Raw genomic sequence first — 18,545 nt, forward strand, 5'->3', positions numbered from 1 at the left:
ATTAAAATTTAGTTCCTCAGTCACACTGGCCACATTTCGAGTGCTTAGTAGCCAGCCACAGGTGGCTAGTGGTTACTAGATTGGTCAGTACAGATACGGTACATTTCCATCATGACAAAAAATTTTGCTGAATGGCACTGGTCTAGGATGTGGAATACTATGGCCCTCGATGTATTCATTTGTCCTGTGTAAAATTCCCAACTTTTACAAGTGGCTTTGAAACTGCTCTCCTTACCTGATAATTTCTCTTTGTATAGCAAAGTTTAGTGTTAGCTATCATTTGGCTGGGGTATGTCGCAAGAAATAAAATACCATATCTTTGAAAGAAAATGTCTCTTGATGAAATCCTTTTCTAAGCTAACTTTGCATTACCTAATACGGGAGAATTCTTTTTCTTCTATCTAGAAGAGGTTTGTTATTTTCTCTTCTAGCTATTACTGGACAGTTGTGCCACCAAATAGAAAAGTTAGGCAGTTATGGTGCCTATAGGCAGTAATAGGTTACCCTTTGATCTAATTCATCTTGAACTGTCTTGGCTGCCTGTATATAAGAAATACAGGCACAAGACATTTAATCATAGTCGACCCTGTGATATCATAGTAGACCCTGTGGTATCTGGTTCCTGATCCATGAGTGAAACTTGACAATGTGACTATTATACTTTAAAATAGTTATAGTGAGTAAGTCAACTCAAATTAGCTATTTATTCTCCTTTAGGGACTTGGGTTGTGGAAACATGTTAAATTGAAGTGTTTTTTTCCACTCAAAGTATTATATGCCACATTATAAAATTATAAATAAAATATTACATGCTACATTATAAAATATACTACATTACTTTGTGTTGGTATGATATTCTAGAATACTTAAGGACACCATTGTCCCCTTTTATAGACAAAAATAACTCAGTGAGAAGCTCTCTGTAAGGATAAATACATCTTTGCTGCATGACAAAATAGTTCTAATATTTCAGATATTAGTGCATGTGTGAGCATACTCAGAATCTTTGTATCCCGTACTCAATATTGTGCATTTTCCCCCTGATAAGTAACAGTGGCTGGCCTTATTTATAATTTGTTTGAAATGTTGAAGAGTAAAAAAATAATTCCAACAATTACCCAGAGTACTGGATCAGGAGTCAAAAAACCTGACTCGTCTCTAGCACAGATTCACTGTGCTGTTGAGCTGGAGTGTTATAAAACCTAGTGATCTTGCCTAAGCACCATGATGTCCATACTTATTTGTTTGGAAAAGCAGGAGGAGTTTAGAAACCTTGCTGGGCATACAGAATTATGAAGGAATATCAAAGCATACCTCCTGTGTGTATTTTTTAAATGATCATAAACTCGTGAAGTCAATTACTACCTAACAGCGTGCTTTCTCCGTGTGGAAAAGGTAGGCAGCAAAGAGCTTTAGCCATCTGTCACAAAAGCAGAAGGAAATATAAACACTCAGACCCTTTGTCACTTTAACAGTCACTTCTGATTCATGCCTGGCTCAGTGTCAGTCCTAAATGGGATAGTCACTTATGGCTGTGCTTGTTGTACAATGGCCAACATGCACAACTGTAAAAGATTATAACAACCATAAAAGGCCTTGATTAAGGAATTTGAATTACACAGAGAGCCCCAGTCACCCCAAGAAGTGATGGGAGAGTAAAGAATAATGTTCTTTCCTTGAAGACAGTGTCTGCATTTCTTTGAGGTCACTGAGGAGGGGCATATGTGGCTGAAAGGTGGGGTAACCACTTTCTCTAGGATGTTCCTGGATATATGTTGGAAACATACTTGCTGAGATTTTAAACCAGTAGAAGTCTGGATATACCTGCTCTAACACTCCAGGGATCTAGACTGGCTTCAATTCACCTGGGATATAGAGCAGCTTTATAGTTAAGAAATCAGGAAATATCCATGACTTTTAAAGTACTACAGTAGTCCCCTCTTCTCCAGGGTTTCTCTTTCTGTGTTTTCAGTTTCCCACCATCAACCAGCGGATGATACTCCTTTTGACCTATCCTCAGAAGTTCAATAGCAGCCTAATGCTGTGTTGTCGCAATGCCTGCATCATGTACTTCATTTCATTTCATCATGTAGACACTCTCTCATCTCACGTCATCACAAGGGTGAGTACAGTACAATAAGATATTCTGAGAGAAAGACCACATTCTCATAATTTTTATTACTCTATATTGTTAGGATTGTTATAGTTTATCATTAGTGATTTTTGTTAATTTCTTACTGCACTTACTTTATGAATTATACTTTATCATAGGTACGTATTACAGGAAAGAACATAGTATGTATAGGTCTGGTACCATCCATGGTTTCAGGCATCCACCGGGGGTCTTGGAATGTATCCCTTGTGGATGGGGGAACTACTGTATATTCAGCTATGCTGACATCTGTATCACTTTAAATTTTAAGTTATTAAGTTATTGGGAAATAGTGTGCACGTATACCAAATTTCTGGCTGTGAGGCTAGTCCTTCCTTAGGAATTAAGTGATCAAAAGTAAGGGCAGGCTGAGAGAAGACTGGTAGGTTATCTGAGAAATAGATTACTTGTATTCAATTGGCGTTTTGTTGTAGGGGGTCTTTGTAGTTTGAGGGCATAGAGACAGGACACCTGGGTTTGTCTTTTGGCTCTGCCTCTCAGTTCCTTTTTAGCTCTTTCATAAAATAAAGAGTTTGGGTGAGAATATTTCCAAGGTCTCTTCTAATCTTGAGATATAGATTCAAATTTATTGAAACTTGTTTTATTCAAATTTATTGAAATAATATGTCATAAAAGAATATTTTTAGATGAATACTAATCCATAAAGACTGGAATATATTTCTCAATCAGAATTTTCATGCTTGAAGAGATCTTTAACCTCAAACATCAGCATTTTATTTTATTTTATTTTTTTAATTTTTTTTAACGTTTTATTTCTTTTTGAGACAGAGAGAGACAGAGCATGAATGGGGGAGGGGCAGAGAGAGAGGGAGACACCGAATCTGAAGCAGGCTCCAGGCTCTGAGCCATCAGCCCAGAGCCCGATGCGAGGCTCGAACTCACGGACCGCGAGATCGTGACCTGAGCTGAAGTTGGACGCTTAACCGACTGAGCCACCCAGATGCCCCAAAAATTAGCATTTTAAATTGCTCCTCCCTTATCCCTAATTTTCTTTTAATTAAATTTTTAATTTTGGAATAGTTTTAGATTTACAGAAAAGTTGCAAAGACAGTAGGGAGAGTTCCCATCCACCTTGCCCCTAGTTTCTATTGTTAACGTCTTACATTACTATGCTACTTTTGTCATAACAAAGGAGCCAGTTTTAACATATTGACATTAATTAAAGTCCATATCCATACTTCATTCAGATTTCCTTCATTTAAAAATTTTTTTTTAATGTTTTTATTTTTGAGAGAGAGAGAGAGACAGAGAAAGAGACAGAGCATGAGCAAGGAGGGGCAGAGAGGGAGGGAGACATAGAATCCGAAGGAGGCTCCGAGCTGTCAGCACGGAGCCCGATGCGGGGCATGAACCCACAGGCTGTGAGATCACAGTCTAGGTGCCACCTAGGTGCCATGCGATTTCCTTCATTTTTACCTAATATCTTTTCTGTTCCAGGACGAATCCTGTTCAGAATATATTATATTTAGTTGGCATGTCTCCTTAGGCAACTCTTGGTTGTCATTGTTTCTCAGACTTTCCTTGTTTTTGATGACCTTGACAATTTTGTGGAGTATTGGTATTTTGTAGAATGTCCCTCAACTGGAATCTGTCTAGTGTTTTTCTCATAATTAGACTGGAATTAGGGGTTTTGAAGAGAAAGACCATAGAGATATGTAAAGTACCTGTCCTGGCATGTTGTCTCAGGTGTACATGCTCTTGGCAAGACTTAGCAAAGTTGCTGTTGACCTTGATCATCTGGGTGAGGTTGGGTTTGTTGGATGTCCCATCGTAAAGTCAGTCTTTTTCCCCTTTCCATTATTTATTCTGGGAGGAAAATCACTTTGCGAAGCCCACACACAGGAATGGGAATTTTTAATTTATTTTCAAATCACCATAAATTGACTTTTGAGTGAAATCTCCTCAACGTTTAGCCAAATTTCTGAGACTATTAGGTATGTTTGGCAGCAAACAGTCTTGAAAGTTCTTGCTAACCTGGAACAAAACAGCTGGTGAGGAAGAAGAGAAGGGCTATGACTTGTCCTTCTAATATTTGTCCTCTCTTCTCCAGAGGAGAGTTGTGATAACTCACAAAAGGTGTAAAACAACATGATCCCTTGCCTCTCTGTCCCCCGAAGTTGGGGGTTAAAAAATCTATTACCTTAAAGGTGGAGGAAAACAAGCTTCTTATTAATTGCTTTTTCAAAGTATTGGGGAGATCTAGGTCAACAGCATTTTTTCTCAATTCTAGCTATGTGAATCTTAATATTTACATTAAACAGTTTCTGTGTACCCCTGAAACTCCCTTCTATCTCTGCCTCTTTAGGAGCAACAGATTCCTAAAATAGAATGTTCATGCCCCAACAAAACATTTTCAGCCCAATATCTTATCTCCTTTTTTAAGTTACAGAAGTAACGTGTTTTATGATAAAAAATTAAAACAATCCAGAAGTATCTAAAATATAAAAGTAGAAGCCCTGCATATGATAGAATTTACTCCATTAATACATGTTGAATTCTTTTTGGCTTTTAATTAAAATCCTGGTGTTGTTTTATTGAACAAACTCTACTATAACATAGTATATAGAAATTAGGAGAGGAAAAGAATTTGTTAAAAATCTTTGGCTTGGTCTGTTCATTTGTTACTTATTTAAACAAATAATGATTAAATGCCAATCACGTGTTAGGTGCTAGCATATATGTGGGGGTATAAATGAGGCAAAAGCAAATTATTTGTCCTTAAAGGAACTTATAGTCAAGAGAGAAGGGCAGGCTTCCATAAACAAAGAAATAAATGTTTCTATGCAGGCACATTTGTCACATACAGAACTTTAAAATACTAATTTTTGCTTTGTTAGTAAGATTTTGCCCTACTCACAATGTATTTATTAGTTTTATTTGTTTGTTGATTTGGAACAATATTAAAAGCTCTTCAGCTGATTTTAAAAAGGAGTGAGAACTAAGGCGCCTGGGTGGCTCAGTCGGTTAAGGATCAGACTAAGGGTGGTCTGATCTCATGGTTTGTGAGTTCCAGCTCCACATCAGGCTTTCTGCTGTCAGTGCAGAGCGTGCTTTGGATCCTCTGTCTCTCCCCACCCACCTCCCTGCCCCCACCTCTGCCCCTCTCCCACTTGTGATTGCTCTCTCTCTCTCCCTCAAAAATAAAAATTAACATGGGGCACCTGGGAGGCTCAGTCGTTTAAGCATCCGACTCTTGATTTTGGCTCAGGTCATGATCTCCTAGTTCTTGGATTCAAGCCCTGCATTGGGCTCTGCATTGACAGTGTGGGGCCAGATTGGGATTCTCTCTTTCTCCCTCTCTCTCTGCCCCTCCCCTACTCCCTCGTGTACCCTCTCTCTCTCAAAATGAATAAACTAAAAAAAAAAAAAAAAAAAATGAGTGGGAATGGATTCTGTTTAATTACATGAGACACTACCAGTATTTTTCTGAAAGTGCTTATGGTAGGAATTCTGTTTTTGTTTTTTTAAAATGATGAAAAAGATTTTTTCCACTGATCATGCCATGAAGGAAGGATACTGACTCTAACATCCTAATCTTTTCAAGCATATCGGGTATACCACACTTGAAACCTTTGATGATAAGAGAATTTCTATGGAATGAGTTTGGTGCCTAAACTCAGCTAATACCCCCTTGTCTAGAATGAAATAAGAAAACGTACCCTTGCCAACAATCACTCACTCACTAAATATGAATTAATTTTATTGTAAATTATCTGTGATTAAATCAGGTTCAAAATATTATATCAGAAAATTCTGAAACATACACAGAAAATCCATAGAATTCATGTCCATTAATTTATAATATGCATAAAAATTATCTTATTGTTGTAGTCTTTTATATATTTATAGAATTTTAATACTAGCTTTTACTTTATGTTTCATAAATATTACTCTGCCTACCCATCATACTATTTTCATGGTTGCATAATATGTATAGCATTGATATTTTATTATTTAATTAGCCTCTATTGTTTAGTTATTATTGAGAGAGAGAGAAAGAGAGCATGTGTGCAAATATGGGAGGGGCAGGGAGAAAGGGAGACAGGATCTGAAACAGGCTCTGTGCTGACGGCAAAGAGCTCGATGTGGGGCTCGAACTCACGTGAACTGAAGTCAGTTGTTTCACTGACTGAGCAACCCAGGCCTCCCCAGGTAGTCTCTATAGTTGGAAATTTATAGATTCTTTCCAGGTTTGGGTATCATATCGTATGTTACTCTAATTGTATCTCTCTATTTAGAGATACTTTCCAAAAATATGATTTTCTCCTCTTAAATTATTTTCTTAAGACATGCTTCTGAAAACAGGATATTGTATTGTCTAGTATTTGATATGCATTATCAGGTCGTTCTCCAGAAGAAATGTTACCTAATCACAAAGCTTAGAACAGTAAATGGGTAAAACTCTTTCTGAAGCCCTGCAAGGACTATACTGATAAAATTCCATCAGTGCCAGGCAATAAACTCAGATTTATTTCACATTTTACTGTTAAATCTTGGACTTACTTGGAAATCTCTCTTTACTAACTTAAGACACATGGCATCAATCCATAGATCATGCTCCTAATGCTAGGACTATGTTCACAAAGAGCAAAAACTCAATGTAGGCGACCTAAGAACCCCCACTGAGACTAGACCTCTTACCTTCCTTATCTTCTTCCCTCCCTGCCTGCCTCTGACTCTTTCTTTTTCCCTTTCTTTCTCCCTTTTTCTCTCTTTTTCTCTTTCTCTCTTTTTCTTTCTTTCTTTCTTTCTTTCTTTCTTTCTTTCTTTCTTTCTTTCTTCTCTCTCTTTCTTTCTCTTTCTCTTTCTTCCTTTGTCCCACTTCCCTCCATTACTCTTTCCCTCTCTCTGTCTCTCTTTCTTTCAAATTTGATTCTCTGTGTATATATTTAAAGGAAACAAATCACTATCTGCATCCCCATGTTTATTGCAGCATTATTTACAATAGCCAAGACATGGAAACAACCTAAGAGTCCAATGATGGATGAATGGATAAAGAAAATGTAATATATATATATGTGTGTGTGTGTGTGTGTGTGTGTGTGTGTGTATAGAGAAAGACAAATATATGATCTAATAAGTGGAGTCTAAAAAAAAAAAAACCAAAAAACCTAAACCAAACTTGTAGAAAAGGAGATCAGACCCATAGTTACCAGAGGTAGGACAGGGTGGGGGTAGGCATTGGAAGAAGGTGATTGAAAGGTACAGATTTATAATTATAAGATAAATAAGTACTAGGAATATAACGTACATGATGACTATAGTTATCAAATATGGCATAGAGTTTCAAAACTATAAACTATAGTTTCAAATATGGTATATTTGAAAGTTGCTAAAAGAATAGATCCTAAAAATTCTCATCACAAAGAAAACATTTTTAAAATTTTTACTATAAATTTTCGTTTTTGTATTTATATGAGATTGCAGATGTTAACTTATTGTGGAAATTGTAAAACATGTAAATCAAATAATTATGCTGTAGACCTTAAACTTACACAGTCCTGTATGCCAATTAGATCTCCATAAAACTGAGAGAAAAAAAATAAATTAGGTTCTGATCTGAATTGCTGAAACTGGAATAGGACCAACACAGGTGAAAATAGAATAGTGAGCACCAAAGTCATACTACCTCAAAGAACCTTGGACTTCCTGAAAGTACCTGTAATTTTTTGGTTTTCTACAGGGACAGGGAGAGGACGGTGCCATCTTCCTAGCCCTGGTAGCTTTGCCTCATGAGAAGAGTCAATGACCCTCTTGTGGTGGAGATCTCCCACATGACCTTCATCTCCCTCAGCGAACACGCGTATGGTCATTGGTGTTGCTTGGAAAAAGAAGCAAACTAACACAAAGGGAAAAGGGTTCCAGGATCCACTGTGATCAAAACAAATGGTTTCATAAAGTATAAACAATATGAGCTCAGACTGCCCAGAATATTCCACTGCTACTCAAGTACAACAGGTCTCCCTTTGCAGAGGCAGTTTTCTAAACAGAGCTCTAAAGTGAGTCCAGTAGGGCTCACACTCTGAACTTCGACAATTATGTGAAATCAAGGACAAAGAAAGGGTTATCAATAATAATAATTTATCAGCGGGAGTGTGTTCTCTACCTTTCAATGTGTCTTGAGCCCTTCAAATGGCACCATTGTTTCCTTAGATGGAGCTGGCCAGGCAATCCCTCCCGGGAATCTTTGTTGCCTTTCTTGAAAAACATTGAAAACAAACAAGCCTTTTTCTCTTCCCATAGAGAGTACAAGCAATATTAATGGTTATCTACCTGGGATAAGCACAACAGTCTCATTTTTCCCAACTTGAAAGGGTCATCTGTACTGTCAAGCCCAATTAACTTGTCTTATTCTCACACAAAGAAGGAAGGTTACCAAAAGGCCACATCTTGCCCTACATCTTGGCCGCTCTGGTACAATGGCCTGATCAAAGGCCATCAAAGCATCAAGCCAATAAAGGCAGACCCTGCTTTTTTTGGATACTGGCATAGTGCCACACATGGAAGCCTGTGGGTTCTTACTGAAAGGCTCAGACGCCAAGACAGGATTTTATACATACACAGCCTCCTTCCAATTTTATAACATGGTTATAAATAATTGTGGTACATTTTAAGTGTGTATGGTTAATAAATTAAGGCTCTTAATACAAATGCAATGCAATGTAATTGGGCTTTTCATAAGATAATTATGGGATTTATAAAAATATTTAAAGTGCACTATAGGCGGGGTGCCTATAATGGGACGGAAGCTTAAAATTGAATGATCAACATCTTCTGTCAATCAAAGACTTCCTTTAAGGAAAAAAGCAAGAATCCACACTCCTGGGGAAATAGGAAGTGTGAGTCAATTATAATTCAATGACTCCGCTGGCAAACTCAGAGTAGGTCCTATATGTGCATATTTGAAGCAGGTCACAAAACTCAAATTACTTGTCTGGCAGTGCTAAAAATCTACTCTACACTCAAATATCTGTTGGTATATTTGGTGCTGTTTCAAATATTTCTAATGATAGAAGGAAGTAAACAAAAAAGTCATTTATTTGTTCTCCTGTTTCTAGGAAAGCTTGACTCTAAGTCACCCTAGATGCTTAGCTACATATGCATGCCAGTGTGGTTCATTTTGATGTTTATGAATTTGAATTTCTGAAGCAAAATTAAATGGGACTGGGATTATTTGATCTAGAGAGAAGGGGAATTTGGCAGGGTTTCCAGATGTCCCATATGGATGGAGTTTGCCAGCAATTCTGTTTTTAAAAGAACACACACACACACACACACACACACACACTCAGTCACTTATATGCACTTACAGACAAAATGTCTGAGTCCAGATTAGACACCACAGGGCATTATTATCAGCATAAGTCTTGTCAGAATACATATCATATTCTCTGGATTTCAACCTGGCAAACATAGCAAGGATGAACATTGACAAGAGTCTTTAAGTATCTAAACATCTTCTGTATAAAGCTGAAAACCAGATTTTAAAAAATACTTCTAAGAATACAAAAAGAATAAATGGATTTAAACGAGGTTGGACCAGTGGTACATTCCAGACAGAAGAACTGTTAAACTTCAGAATATATTATCAACGCAATTCGTGGAGTTGTATCCTCTGGTGGAATGAGGATCTTATAAACAAAACAAGATCATTTTCTCTGATGTAAGTTGTTTGAACATTACTCTGACACGAAAGAGGAATGAATGAAAAAAAATCATTCAAAGTCTCTCAGAACTTTATAAAGTGCAACTTAAAAATGAAATTTACCTTCCTAAATATGTCTGCTTGTTGTTGTTGTTGTTGTTGTTGTTGTTGTTACTTTCTGATGGTCCTAACTCAACTGGATAGACTGAGTCATGACCTGAATTTTGATAGTACTTGAACGTATCTCTTCCCTGGTAATGAGATCGGACTTGGAGTTCTGTTGTCTTGAGGCATTTTGGAGATGAAAGTTCAATACTTAGAAAGGAGGGAAAGCCAACAAGAAAGAAATGCACCTGGGATTATTACAAGCCACTTTAGCTGCAGTATGGAGATGGCAAACGGGCATGGTAGAGCTCTGCAGAACTTTGTGCAGAAGCTCTTGGTATTCCTTGGAGCATGACCTGTTGGACCTTTTGAGCACGGAAAGCCCTTAATGTACATGGTAAAGACAAAGAACAAATAGTTGGGTGCAGAAGCTGAAACTAAAACATATTGCCGGGACTCTCTTTGTCTTCTTTCCTTGCCTCTCTCCAAGTTAGTAGGCAGAACTACTGTTCCAGGTAAGCGCCGACACCACGTCTCAATAATTTTAGTAGAAAATTTGTACAAAAGAGGGACTTGTAACCCAACTAATCAGTGGATCTGTCGAACAAATGATTTTAAGAATGCCTTTTGGCACCAATGTCTACTCTGGTAGGTAGAATCAGGGTCCCACAAAGATGTACACATCCTAATTCCTGCAACCTGTGAATATGTTACCCTACATGTAAAGGGAAATTAAGGCTGCAGGTGGAATTAAGGTTGCTAATCTGCTGACCTTAAAATAGAGAGATTTTTCTGGATTATTCAGGTAAGCCCAATATAATCACAAGGCACCTTATAAGTGGGAGAGGGAGGCAGTAGAATAGGTTAGAGTGATGTAGTATAAGAATGAATGGACCCACTTTTGCTGGCTTTAGGGAGAAAGGCAGAGGATCTGGATCCAAAGAATGTAGGTGGCTTCTAGAAGTTGGAAAAGACAAGGAAACAGATTTTTCTTCTATAACCTTCAGAAGGGAATTCTGCCCTGTCAACATGTTGACTTTAGCCCACTGAGACCCATGTTAGACCTCTGCAGAACTGCAAAGCAATGAAATTTTCACTGTCTCAAGCCACTAAGTTTGTGACAATTTGTAACTGCAACCCTAGAGAACCACTATACCTACCCTGCAATTCCACACAACATTCCTCTCACCACACTAAGAAGTCCATCGGAGGAAGAACACCAGACCCATGGTTGTTTAGTAGCCTGTATGCATGTGCCATTCACCCATGGAAATGAAGAGTGTTTGCAATACTCCATTCTTCCATTTCCAAATATAGACACTAATCACCCTTACAGCAAGATATACTTGCCTCTCCCAATTACAACAAAAGCCGTCCTCATTGGCCCCTTAATTGGTGTTTTCATGTTCCTTTTGGTCCAGAGCACACACGATAGAAGGTTTTCACATGCGTGACACATTTTCTTGGGAGCTCTCAGGGTTAGGCTCAAATCCTTATAAGTGGGCTGTGACTCCAACTGGATTCTGCTGTGACTCCAACTGGATTCCTTTATTTCTTTTTTTTTTTAAATGTTCATTTATTTTGAGAGCGAGACACAGAGAGCGAGTGGGGGAGGGGCAGAGAGAGAGGGAGAGAGAGAATCCCAAGCAGGCTCTGTAGCTGTCAGCACAGAACCTGACGTGGGGCTCGGACTCACGAACTGTGAGAACGTGGCCTGAGCCAAATGAAACCAGTCAGACGTTTAACAGACTGAGCCACCCAGGCGTTCCATGTATTCCTTTATTCCTGATTCAGGATTGGGAACACAGTGAGAGGTGAAATTAATAGAAAAGGCCGTACTAACTTAAACAAAACGCAGATCATGTACAACAGATACCTACAACCTTACATTCTAATCAGAAAGTGAATAATCATTTAGGACATTTAAGCAGTTGATTTATTTTCTTATCCTTTTAGATTTTTTGCAGGTACAGTGTTGGTTCACTGAATTCACTAATATGTACCAGTGAGAACGAAAAATTATCTTTGTGGAAGGGATAAGGAGCTCATCCACCAAATTATTCCCCAGTTTCCTTTCCTATAAAATAAGAATGAAAAATTGTGTGCTTTAGCACAAGGAACTGTTGGCAAGGATAGCAATGCTTTTGAGTCATGTCATGTCCTTGGGAAATAAGATACTCCAAGATACGCATTCGGAATACCTCCATCTACCCTTTATTCCTACTACTTGTTACATATTATTACTCTCTCTAGCATTTTTGATTCACTCATAGCTAATGTTTATTGTGTATTTACATGAATTATTCCATTCAACCATCCCATGTTACAGATGAGAAAATGAAGCAAAAAGAGATGAAGAAACTTGCTCTGACCATGAAGTTACCACTTGGTGAAACCAAGATTTAAACCGAGGCCTGTGGGACTTCACAGCCCTAGTTCCTAACCATGCAACTTTATCACATCTCAAAGGATGCCCTGTACTTGAGAAGAGATAAGCTTAAGACACAGTGATCTTGCGCAAGATACCTTCACATGGGCAGGTCCTCTTAACCAGGAATGTTCCTAACTTTCTTCTCCACCTACCCACACCCTGCTGAACCCGTTCCATTTCCTTCCCAAGATCTCTTTCCTTACCTCTGCAAGTGGATCTATGAGAATCCAGTACTCATCGTTAGATCCTTTGCAACACCCAGAACTGGCCTTTGCACATAGTAGACAGCTGCTGGGTAGTGGAGATCCCCCCGTTCCTCATCTTGGAAGAGAGAGATTGAATCTCTGCTTTCCTGCCTACTGGCAATGTGGGCTGAGATTCAGTGACCTCATCTGTAAAGAAAAAGTAAAAAGAAAAATAAGTAATATTCATCTCACAGATTCGTTATGGAGATAAAATGAGCTATTGTGTATAAAAGTACTTTGTAAATTAAAGTACCATTCAGATATGAGGGATAATAGGATTAAGTCAAATCAATTTTGTATTGCATTTCTTGAACTAGTCCTGAGATCGTTGAACTGCGTCCAATTTCGTACATGAACACATTATCATGAATGCATTATAGCGCTATTGAGGAAGGCTGCAAGATCAGAATCGTTTGCCCTGGTAAAGAGAAGGCTGAAGTGAGTTTTCAAAACAAACTCCAAGTGTTTGTCTATTCAATAGACAATTGTGAGCAACTCCACGGAGTCCCTGGCCTCAAATTAGAGCAAAAAGGGATTTGGTCCAGACATAAGGAAATGCTTCATGAACATAAAGACTGCGAAACCTACTATTAAGGGAAATTGTGGAGACAAATAACAGCCACAAATAAGTTACTTCATGCTGCCAAATTGACCAAGGAGAAAAAGAAACATGTTTATTTTTCAAAATGTGGAGGTTCTGAAGCAATTAAATATCTTCCCTCACTAAATTGACATATTTTTGGTCTTGATGGCACTATAAAATTAAATTCTTTAGAGGAGGTTTAAAATACAAGACATGGCATCTCTTCTGGGGGAACAAAACACAATGAAGAGGCTATTAAAACTAGAACTATTCAAGACAATGTATTTGTGGACTACTCTAACGACTCGTGTAAAGAGGAAATGGCCCCAGTGAAATTAAAGCCATCCCATATATACCCGTTCTCTCTCCCCCTCAGCTTGCCTCCCCCGCTTCGACAATCACTGTCTGTATTTGAGCATCCACGTCTACTCTGCTGAAGCTGGGGGCCCCAACACCCTTCTTGTCATAGCGAATGGAAGGCAGCGTGGCCCTAAATACCGATATGGATGTTATGCAGAACAGGTCAAAGCCCTAATGCCCTCATAGGCATAGTTTCTGTTGAGCTATACTTCGTATGAATCTTTCAAAAGGTTGGGGCCTTTCTGTGGCGACTGAACACTGACAGCAAATGTAACCTGAGTCCAGTTAGAGGTCACTGACCGTGCTCCATGCTCTACAATAAGCTTATCGGGGCCATCTCTTGAAATAATAGTCACTTCCAGGTCTCCTTCATCTTCTTCACTCTTTGCTTTCCTCCCTCCTCCCCCACCAAAGCCCACCCTTCCCTCTCAGGCATGGATCCTTCAGCAAGGTTCTCTCTTTTCTTGGGCTTTTCCTGTTGCCATCACAAAGCCCTCAGTGTCCTTTATGGAGTATCTTCATCTAACCTAGAGTCAAAGGCCATTCTTGCCTCAGGAAAAAAAAAAAGTTCTAATTTAAATGTTTCCCCCAAAATATAGTTTAAAAATGCATGTTAAATACATGTAAATAGGGTATAGTTTTAAAATACATGTTAAATTAATATATGTTGAGGAAAATTGCTAGACTGAGCAATATCACTTCATAATTGACTTAGGGATTCTGAGAGTGACACGTGTTTCTGTGAGTATGTGGAATCTGTCATGCCAGGCAGCGCTCCTTTGCAGTTTCTGGGTAATTGACTCAGGACTCAATTTTCCTAAAAGATAGAAGTAGATTATACAACAAATGCTTCTATCGAACTCTGCCAAAAGGATTACCAAAATGGACTGGTGCCATCATTGTTCCAGGTTTTATGACATTTCAGGCACTTCTTAACCTTGAGCAATCACATTCTAAGTTCCAAGGTCACATGCAAATAAAAATGATCAGCCTTTTATCGTAGCAAATGTAACCAGCTGATCGTCAGAGACAAACTTATCTTTGCAGAGTATTGCCATACTCTTTAAGGAAACTTTATATAGGTATTTTTCATGGCTGGATATACCTAAGGCAACTGTTTAGAGTTTATTCCAGAGTCATTTATTTGCAGTTTTATTAAGCAGTCTCTTCGCAGGGTGTCTGCAGTGGTAAAGCACCACACTGGACTTGGGGTGAGTGAGACCCAGCCCCTGTGCTCAGTGGTCAGGAAATGCCCTGAGAAAAATGAAGCAGAGTTCTTTACTCTAAAGTATGAGACCTGAGTCATCTAGTCCCCAAACCCCTCTCTGCCTGCATCTTCACTGATATTCCTCCGGCTTTGCTGTACTCTAGCCACACAAGTCTCCTTTCTGTTCCTTAAACTTGCAAAGAGTAAGGCCCTCCTCGGGCCTTTGTCCTTGACAATGTGCCAGCCTGGCAGTTCCAGAACCATACTCATGGGCTCCTGCCTCACTTCATTCAGGTCTCTGTTCAGATTTCTCCTCCTCAGTGAGGCTCTTCCACCATCCTGAGAGTGTCCCTGTCACTCACCATTTCCTATCCTTGCTTTAATCTTACACACCTTACACACCTTATAGATTTTATTTTATTCACAGCTATGTCCTCAGTGCCTTGCACAGTATCTGGCACTCACTTGGTGCTCAGTAAAATTCACTAATAAATGAACGGATGGATGGGTGTTCAACCTAATAGGGTGATTGGACAGATCCACAGATAACCACATACAATCGCTACTAGAAGCCTCATACAGTCACTACTGGAAGCTGGAAAACTCAGCAGTTTTCTTGGAAGATTCAAATATAAGCCAGGCACTCCATCTGCACAAGCATTCAACCTAAACAAGTTATATATGTTGGGAATACATGCAATGAGACTCAAACTTTTAGTTCCCTCCTTTTTGCTAAGTTCTTATCTGAGTAGGTTTAAGCTGGAACCCAACTGTGACAACAATTTGATGATCTTCTCTGTGAGAATTTTTGAAACATCTCCAAGGCTTGAGTAAGGCAAATAATACGCCTTCAGGACACTTAGCTACCATGACTCCTGAGAAAGAAGGATCAGAGAACTAGCTAGCGTTTATTAAGTGCCCTCTGTATTCCATGCACTGACCTGGAGATTTAGAACTTCACTCAGGTCTACTGCAGGATTCTTATTATGCATTTCTTGAGAAAGCAATCAATACCAGTAGCCTACGAGTCTACGTCTAGCACTTTAGGCATCTCAAGAGATCCAGAAACATATGTGCTATCTCTTGAAACGACTTAACATATTAGTGGGATGCCCACAACTGCTGTAACCAAGAGCCCATGAAATGCACCTGTTAAATTAGAGAAAAGTTATTTCTTTTTCATGTAACAGCCCAAAGAATAGTGTTCTCAAAGGGCTGGAAAGGCAGCACTGCCCTGCAAGGTCACCCAGGAACCACTGCTCTGCGAGGTCATCTAGGAACCAGGGCTCTGGGTGTGTTCTGACAATGTCAACATAGTTAGATCCAAGGCGGCTGGTCCAACTGAAGAAGGAAGAAGAAAAGAGAAGGTGAAAAGGCTAAGCATTGTCATCTTTAAGAAAAGATTGAGGAGTCACACCTGCCACCTTTTCTACCATCTCATTGGTGAGAATTGAGTCACATGGTCACACTTGAACAGGAGGCTGGGAAATATAGAGTCTAGCTGAGAAGCATGTATCCAGTTGAATTTGGAGGCAGTCATCCTACTAAGAAGAAGAAGGGGAGAATCGTTCCTGGAGGATGGTTGGCAGACTTTTACCAAACTAGGTTATTAACTGGTTGAATTTTAGGCCCAAGGAATAAGTCCTCTGGGTGACGTGATGGACATTTGCACATTTTTGCCTGCCTAGAACCTTTTGAACAGCTTTCCTGAGTGTGGAGAACTTCCCACTTTACAGCCCCTGCCACCCCATGAGTAAAGGCGGTAGCTTGTTTCTCCGGCATCTCTTGTAGGTAGGGCCTGAGCATGTAACCCAGGCTCTGCTCACCTGACACTGTGCAAAGACTTCAGTTCAGAGCAAGCAGCATGAGGAGCTTTGAGGAATCCATTTTCAGGTGGGGATGGAAGTCGAGGCATTTGATTTGGGGACAGCAGTGGCACTGTTTCTGGTGTCAGTTACTTAAGCACAGTTAACTAAGAAGAGGAAGTTTGGTTGCTCATGGCCAATTAAAAGAGTTTCCTTCCCAGCTTTTGACTTGGTTTGGATTTGCTTTGCTTTTCTGTGTAGTCAGAACACAAACAGAAACTGTATGTTTATTATTCCCCTCGGGCTCTTCCTACAGGTAAGGGTTCTAACTTGGGATGGGGGTTTTGGTTAACTTTTTAATCAGCTGGGTCCTGGTAATGTTTTTTGTGGGATGAAAGCTCTACTGGTATCTCAGTCACCACGGACAATGAATCAATTTAGGACTTTGACTGAGGTTTTTTATCTTCAGAGATTAAGGCAGGAGTTTCTGAATAATTTTTTTTTTTTAAAGATCTTGCTTAGGGGCGCCTGGGTGGCTCAGTCGGTTGAGCGTCCGACTTCGGCTCAGGTCACGATCTCACGGTCTGTGAGTTCGAGCCCCGCGTCAGGCTCTGGGCTGATGGCTCAGAGCCTGGAGCCTGCTTCCAATTCTGTGTCTCCCTCTCTCTCTGCCCCTTCCCCATTCATGCTCTGTCTCTCTCTGTCTCAAAAATAAATAAATGTTAAAAAAAATTAAAAAAAAAAAAGATCTTGCTTAATTAAAGGGCTTCACTAGATTGTGTTCGTCGTTGTCAGAGAGCCTCACCTCTGGCTGTTATTGCCTGGGTCAAACTTCTTCTCGTCCCTCAGCTTTGCACTAGAAAAGGGCTCTTTCTCAGCCATGGCTGCTCATACCTCTTGCCAACTAGCACAAGTTGGACAGAATGTTAAAGATGACTCAGAATACATACCTGGGGTGGGAAGATCTAAGGACTCTCATTACGTTCTGTCTTGTTTAATTTATGTTTTTTCATAATCTATGACTACTATTCCCTTTGAATCTTCCATAGATTCTAGTCATAGGCCAGACTCATAACTCAACCCAAATTATTGAACATAAGAAGCATAATAAGCATTAAATACATATTGGTTAAACTGAATTAAATGAGATTGAAATATACCACCAAGACATAGACCTCTAGGGATTGCTTGATTGCAAAAGCCAGAAACCTACATGACCAGCTAAAGCCAGAAACCTACATGACGAGCTAAAGCCAAAAAGGGAAATTTACTGCAAGGATACATGGATTTCTGTAGGAGGGAAATGAAAGACAAGTGGAAACTTATCAGGAATGAGGGAGAATGCTCTTAAACGTGCTAAGTTTGCTCATTTCTGAAAATTAGCTCTATTGTTCTCTCTCTTTCCAGACTGACTTTTCTGACTTCTCAATGTAATGACAGAAAACAGCATTCCCAACCTCATGTGAATTCTTGCAAGTGCTCAGTATATGTCAACTATAGTTACTGTGTTTCCATCACATGCAACACCTGGGCACTGGCTTTCTTTCAAGTGTCGGACAGACATCATTGTCAAGCAGAATTCTTTCTCACTGACCTTGGATGTTGTCTCACATTCTTCTTCTTCTTCTTTTTTTAAATTTATTTATTTTTGAGAGCGAGAAAGACAGAGTGTGAGTGGGGGAGGGGCAGAGAGAGAGGGAGACATAGAATCCGAAGCAGGCTCCAGGCTCTGAGCTGTCAGTACAAAGCCTAATGTGGGGCTCAAACTCACGAACTGTGAGATCATGACCCGAAGTCAGACGCTTAACCCACTGAGCCACCCAGGCATCCTGTCTCACATTCTTTTAAATATAGAGCTCCAGATAGCCATGGCAACAACTGGTAATAAATGTTTGAGAATGACCATCTGTGTTCTAATTCCTCTTTCATAGGATAGTCCTCTAAATATTTTAAGGTAGTTAAAGGGTCTTCAGTGATTATGTTGCTCTAAC

General features: G+C 39.4%; 1 long non-coding RNA gene across 1 annotated transcript in view; it reads right to left on the reverse strand.

Annotated features, from left to right (window-relative positions):
• Positions 1-12,376: 12,376 nt before the first annotated feature.
• Positions 12,377-18,545, reverse strand: part of LOC147581122 (uncharacterized) — a 441,824-nt gene continuing 435,655 nt past the window's right edge. Inside the window, exon 5 of the long non-coding RNA XR_015250850.1 lies at positions 12,377-12,746. This is a non-coding gene — a long non-coding RNA (uncharacterized LOC147581122). The remainder of the gene's footprint in view (positions 12,747-18,545) is intronic.

The sequence above is a fragment of the Puma concolor genome, chromosome B2 (assembly GCF_028749965.1).
Source record: "Puma concolor isolate L17-30 chromosome B2, mPumCon1.1.hap2, whole genome shotgun sequence".
Classification (NCBI taxonomy): Eukaryota; Metazoa; Chordata; class Mammalia; order Carnivora; family Felidae; genus Puma; species Puma concolor.